This window comes from Aplysia californica, unplaced genomic scaffold, assembly GCF_000002075.1.
Source record: "Aplysia californica isolate F4 #8 unplaced genomic scaffold, AplCal3.0 scaffold01173, whole genome shotgun sequence".
Taxonomy (NCBI): Eukaryota; Metazoa; Mollusca; class Gastropoda; order Aplysiida; family Aplysiidae; genus Aplysia; species Aplysia californica.
Window position 1 is genome coordinate 90,590 of NW_004798443.1, and position 7,486 is coordinate 98,075.

Sequence of the window (7,486 nt, forward strand, 5' to 3'; positions counted from 1 at the left end):
TTTAATTTGCGTGTGTGTGTGTGCCCGGTCAAGTATTAAATTTTTTCAGAGCTTATAACTTTGATATACACATTTGAAGAGGTTTCAAACCCTTGGCCCATGGGTCAACTGAGACCCGCAGAATATTTTGTGGTCTGTACTTGCCACCAACGTTTGGTGTTAGATTGGGTTCAGGGTTTTAAGGTTGTAGGGGTGTATTGTTTTGGTAAGTGTTTTACTGCGCTCGCAACTGTATAACTTATAAGGTCATATGAGGCGCACCAAACATTTTCAGTTCGTTGGAAGTTTTGAATTTTGCCCGGGTGGCAGCCGAAGCCTACTCTTATCGATTGTGGACCACCAAGGGATCTTTGACGTGCGCAACTTGCACACGGGACCTCCGAGATTTTTCGCACTTGTCCGAAAAAGCTAGATGTAGATCTTTCCTACCATGAGATCAGGGGTGTGGTTGAAAGACAGCAATTAGAAGGAGCCAATGAGAAGCAGTAGAAAGGCTGCAGAAAGAGTCAGGAGTCAAGAGCCCAGAGGAGGGGGCAAAGGAGGTGACGAGGTGGGGGCAGAACGTGTAGGCGAAAGTAAACAACAGAACATTGCTTGAGTGCAGGAAAGGGCGCGAAAGGAGACAATTTAGAGAAGAAAAATTTCCGTCGCTGTCCGGATTCGAACACGGGACCAATTGAATGACAGGCGAACACCTTAACATCTAGGCCACGAGAGCCCCATTGTAGGGTTGCAAGGTTGTAGAGTTTTAGGGTTTATGGTTTAGGGTTTATGATTTAGGGTTTAGGGTATAGGGGTTGCCTTTAGGGATTAGGGATTAGGGATAGGTGTTAGAGTACCAGCTTCTTTTCTTTGTATGTTACGCTATTTGTGTTGCAAGTACTGTAAAACTCTTACTTGACTAAACTAAATTTTCCTTGAAATCTTCTATGGACTTATTAGAATTTCAAGGAAGGAAAATCAAAAGAGGTGTTGTTTTTTGTCTCAGAGGTAGACTGTATACAGGCACGATGTAGTATTATGTGAAAATTACTGCTTGTGTAGGGAAAGTCAACGAAAACGACAGTTGATACCACACTCGACTGTCAATGTTATTAACGGTAACTTCTTCTTCTTCGTCCCCACTTAGCAAGCCTTGTCGTCATCTTATTAAAAAAAAGTCCACTGCAGACAATAATTACGACAGTTTTATCTCGCAGAAACTCTCGAGACTCGGTAAATGTTCTCCCCACTTGGAACTCAATAAGGTCATTTAAGTGCCGAAGATTAGAGGCGTTACAAGAGAGTAACAAACACACAAAAAAAAAGAAGGATGGGAGATAAAGACGATAGATGTTTGATAGGAAAGGAGGAACAAACCACACTAGAGCACCCGCCAACCGCCCACGGAGAAGTTCTTGTAAAACTTCATTATTCACAAATAACAGATACTGAAGTAACGACGTCTGTGGTGTAGTGTTAGAGACTTCTCCGTCGTCGACTGGAGACGTGAGTTCGATTCCCGTGTTGGGATAATTATTTTTATCGAGAGAGTCTCGGTGTGTCTGCTGGGTGTTGCATATTCCCCTCTGCCCGGGATGGCACTGAAAGGCAGGGTCAAAGCAACCTGTCTTCTTTATTGATCAGTCAACAGTGTCAGAAAGGGTGTACAACTTTCACAATCTTTGAAACAGTTCTATAGTTCTTTTTGAACAGATAATGGGAATCTCAAAATTTGTTCAAAAAGAGGTAAAGTTACCTTTTACTTGTCCTTTTTTCTTTTCTTTTAGTCTGTAGTAGAAATAAAAAAAATACTCACGAATCATGTCCACGCTCTGGAGTGCTGCTGAGATATGTTGAGTAGAAGAGTCGTATATTCTCTCTTTTATTAAAACTCCCTTACCCATTCCTGTCAAAATGACGCCATCTGATTAAGTAGTGCAATGTTGTACACCTGATGTGTTAGCTGTTACGTCACCACACGGTTATTTTATTTTTAGTAAGTGTTTTACGACGCTCGCAACTGCATGAGGTTATATGGGCGCGCGGGGCACATTAAACATTTTCAGTTGGTAGGACATATTGAATTTTGCCCGGGTGGCAGCCGAAGCCTGCTCTTATCGATTTTGGACCACCATGGGATCTTTGACGTGCGCAACTTGCACACGAGACCTCCGAGATTTTTCGACCTTGTCCGAGAAAGCTAGGTGTAAATCTTTCCTACCAGAAGATCAGGGGTGTGGCAGAAAGACAGCAGTAAGGAGGAGCCAAGGAGTAGCAGTAGAAAGGCTGCAGAAAGAGTCAGGAGCCCAGAGGAGGGGGCAAAGGAGGTGAGGGAATGGCGGCAGAAAATGGAGACGAAAGCAGGCGACATCACATTGCTAAAGCAGGAAAGGAGGTGAAAGGAGACAATTTTAGATTTAAAAAATTTCCGTCTCTATCCAGATGCGAACCCGGGACCTATTGAATGAGAGGCTAACAACTTAGTCTCAAGGCCACGAGAGCCCCCCCCCCAAACACACACGCAAGGTTATGATAAGGTTAGTTCTGAAGGTGGTAGATTGTAACCTACATTCTGAACTTTCATAGTCACCATTCAATTGAGGCGACAGAGTTGTGGTTCATAATACGCATGCTGTGTGTTCCATGGACAGCTAGAAAAACAAATGAAGAAGTCTTGGTTGAAGCAAATTGCAGATGACAGCCTTTGACGAATATACGAAAGCGACAAGCAAATTTCGTTGAACGCACAATGCGGAAAGAAGCATTGGAGAAAATTGTAACAACAGGTAAGCGTGATGGAAAGAGACGCAGAGGCAGACAGAGGGAAAAGATACTGGACAAGTTGACAACATGGCTGGGAGCAGCAAGAACAACAGACACCACTGCGGCAACGCAAGACATTGGAGGTCCATGATCGCCACGCCAGTCGGCATGGCACCGGATGATGAGGAGTCACCATTCATTTTCTTCAAAAAGACAGTTCGATTATTTTTGTGAAGGGTCGATTCGGTATGTCAGAATCGTATTGAGAACATCACAATGATAATAATATATTCTGGCCTCTATCTTTCTTCCATCTTTCTTCCCTTCTCCTTGACGCTAACCACTGAGCAAAATGCCCTGCCACCGAGATGACCTGTTTGATCCAAACATCTTTGCTTGAATGAGTGATAAGAGAGAATGACATCGACATTAAAAAAACGATCCTCAAGCGCAGAAAAAGTAAGACAGACTGACAGAAACAACAGAGAACAAGATAACGCCTTCCCACAATACGCATAAAAAATAGAGATAGACAGAGATAGTGAAACTAGAACGTTCCATACGTCAACTTAATAACTGTCAAAATCTTTTTATTCGTCTCCTTCACAGGTCATCTCACATCATGTACCCCCAGCGGGTTTTGCGGTCATTTTCTCACGTTACATCAAAAGTAGGTTATCAGATAAGGCACGGTGTGCCTGGGGCCGAAGAATAAGGGGCGGTGGATACTCGGGGGATGGGGGTTGGAGGGGGGGGGGTGCTTTCCTGTAGTATAAGAACGCATAGAGATGGACCAAACAACAAGTGGGGCGAGTCTTGAGGAGCGGTGTCCGAACTCCCCTGTTCTGTGACGTCAAAGTTTGTCTGAAGAACCTGAACAGTTTAATGCTGATAACACGGTGTCTGGTGGCGTGACGTAAAAGGTCGCATGGGTTCTGTCCGGGTCAAGAAAGCTTACTTCACTGTTCAGTCAATTATTTTTTTTTGGAACAAGGTCGCAACAAGACGAATCTGGCGCCTGGCACAACTTGTACTCGATTCTTTCATGCTGGGCAGGCCTAATTGTTAGCAGATAAATTGAAGAATCGAGTCTGCAGGGAGAAAAAGTGATCTAACATCATGCCAACATCACTTAACAGTGAGTCCACTCTACCCAACCTTCCATCTTGGCACAATTCGACCGTTCAAATCAAACACGTTGGTTTTCAAGGTCGCGAGTCGAATCCGTCGTGTTGTGTCAAAATAGTAGCTAATGTCCCATCCATGAAGGAAAATCTGGCTGACCCTAGGGAATCAATGTGTATTGCTGTTTAATGTTTCGAATGTATATGTCTGTATAACTCTGAAGGTCTTGTGATCATTCCTGCATGTGGTTAAAATGATGCATCTGATGTGATAATATGTGCATTATTGTCGTCAGCTTTATTTTTCTCTTCATATTGAATTTCAATAAGAGTAATATTTAATTTCTATATATATCGCTTGTAGGTGTTTTACGGTTCTGCACAGTCAATAAAAATATCCCTCTGGGACAATAAAGTAGCATCTTACCTTATAAGCGCTCAAACACAAACTGACTAGATCATTCACTGTCTTTCGCTGAGTATCCATTCCCAACTGGGTGGAGTGAGGAAGATTCGTGTAAAGTGCGTTTTCCAAGGACACAACGTCGAGCCCCTGACAGGATTCGAACCCACGACCTTAGGGTTGCAAGTCTGAGAGCTTTAGCCATGGACACTTACACAGACTCTTTGGTCTGCACTTAGAGGAGTACGGGTTCAATTCTCAGGTGGAAAAACTATATTTTCCACAAAGGTTTGAATGGTGTGTGTGTGTGTGTGTGTGTGTGTGTGTGTGTGTGTGTGAGAGAGAGAGAGAGAGAGAGAGAGAGAGAGAAAGAGGGAGAGAGAGAGAGAGAAAGAGAGAGAGAGAGAAAGAGAGAGAGAGAGAGAGAGAGAGAGAGAGAGAGAGAGAGAGAGAGAGAGGGAGGGGGAGGGGAGGGGAGTATACCAGACAACCTGTGAACAGTGTTGCTGGCCCTGACGACTGGCCTGTCGGTTCATTCAGGTCCAGGGCTATGTTAGATAGGGCTATGTTAGATAGGGCTATGTTAGATAGGGCTATGTTAGATAGCCCAGGCTCATTCCTTTGCTCAGTACAGAGAAGCCCATCAACACGACAACGGCCACTTAGGGCTCGGATAAAGCAAGACAGACAGACAGACAGAGATCATACAGAAGAAAGAAAGTAAAGAAGAATGACCCATAAAGCAAGTTGAACTATTCATCAGTCTTATTGAACGCCGAAGAAAGAAACAAACAGAAAACGTAAAGTACAAAGAAAAGATGATAATGCACCCCCCCCCCCCCCAAAAAAAAAACAACAACAACCAAACAAACAAACAAAAAAACAAAAAAACAACAAGACAGAACAACAAAAAACATGAAATAAAGTAAACAAAACACCCACCCCTAAAAAACAACAACAGACCAACCCCCCCCACACACACACAAAAAACCCCCAAAAAACCCCAAAACAGGCATGGTAGAAAATTGTTAATAATTAGTAAGCTTACGAAAGTGCCCGCGCCCGGAAATCGGAAACGGGTTTCATGTTATGTTTCTTTCGATTTTTCTGGGTAAGTCGAATTATTTCAAGAAATATTTCCCAATCGAAATTGTTTGTTTGTGTGAGTGCAGGAAGGCAATTTACTCTCAACGATCACCCACTTTGAGAGTGTATTTTAACCATACCCACCCCACCCCCTCCTACTTCTCCTACAGGCAGGGCAAAGCCCACTTTTGGTGTAGGTCAAGATTTCTGCAAACCTCCGAAATCTGGGTTAGCCCGCTTGTAATTAAAAGCGACCATATCAACTCAGATGTTAATGAAAAAATCTGAAAGCTACCAACTTCCCAAGAAAAGGCTGGTGTTACTTGTTAACAACATAAAGAATGCACTTAGATCATTTAGGAGGCAAACTTAAAAACCTTGTCTGTCGGGACCATTCTAGGATAAAACATCTCAGCAGAATGACTGAAATGCTCAATAAAACATTTTCTCCCCACTTGGGAATTAAACTCAGGTCTCCTGCTTGCGACATTGAAGTGCCTAACACTAACAGATAGAACACAGACGCCAGGAACATAAAGTACAAACTGGATACTCACAAAAGTAATTACAAAAACTGTATTGATATTATGCTCCTTTTAATACACGTATTATAAAAATCATTTAGGAAGCGAGATGTTGGTGGCCTTGTAGTTAGGCTTTTGAACTCGCAACCCTAAAGGTTATAGATTTGAATTCCGTCAGGGGTCCCACGTTATATCCTTGTGGAAAGTCACTTTGCTCGAATTTTCCTCACTTCACCCAGGTGGAAATGGTTACCCGGATTTAGACCTAGACAGTGAAAGATTATACCAGTTTCTTAGTGTTTGTTTGAGCGCTAAAAATCGCCGCATGCGCTTACTGCTCCAGGGATGTCGAGAATGTTTCTCAATGTCCTTGTGTGTTAATAGTAGTTGTAAAGCACATTGCCTATAGAGTATGCTGTACTGTAAAGCAAGGATGTCCGCTATATCTTTCAATTCATCATTATGTCCAAGTTTAAAGTCCATCTCTAATAACTCTACAATGTAGTAGGTGGAGCCCCTCAAACAATTCCCTTCACAATCCAGGCCTAAGAACCCCACAACAGGGATTCAAACTAGGGCCCTCAGCACCACAGCCTTCATCCGACCCAGTTAACAGTCCGCTCCTTTCACAAACAGCAACACAACACCAGTCGAACTATTACATACAATATGTATTGTTTGGTCGAGCAATTTATTTAACATAACAATGACAAAAATGTAAAAACATTATAAAAATAAAGATAATTAATAAAAACAACAAGGGAACTGTAACTCAGTACAGACATACAAACATACAATGTAATGGCAAGTTGAGGACAGGAAGGAAGGAAGGAAGAAAACAGTTAAATAAACACCATCAACATTTATCCACACATCTAAAACTTAAAAAAAAAAATTATTAAAAAAAACAAAAAACACATCCTCTCTAGCACTTCCATTTTTTTTCTTAACTTGCAAAATAAGACTAATTTATATTATATCACAAAAATGGTGTTATATCTACAGAGTATATTATATACATCTGATGTACACATGTTTTCTATACATGTATATAGAGAGCAATGACAGAACAGTTTTGCAATCAAACCACAAAGAAAATATCAGTCGCAAGTTCTGCCTTCTCATTACTTCACATAAAGGGCAGAGAAAGTCAAACAACTTGAAATTTGTATTTCAAAACAGCTCATATAATACAACACACCCGACTCATGCGGGTCTGTTTGACAAAACAGCTCCTATGCACAATACACCTGACTCATGTATACGTGCTTAAAACACAGCTCAAACACACAACACACTTAGTAACAACACAGCTTATGCACAACACACCTGACACATGTGTCTGTGTGTAACAACATGGCCCGTATTCATACAACACACCTGATACACATGTGTATGTGCGTAACAACACAGCTTATATATACAACACACTTAACACAGGTGTACTGTGTTACAAGACGGCTCATACATACATAGCACACCTGACTAATGTGTTAGTGTGTTCCCATAAGGCTCATATACTATATACAACACGCATGGCACGTCTCTGTCACTACTTGGGATGAATCACACACACACACACACACATATTATATATATATATA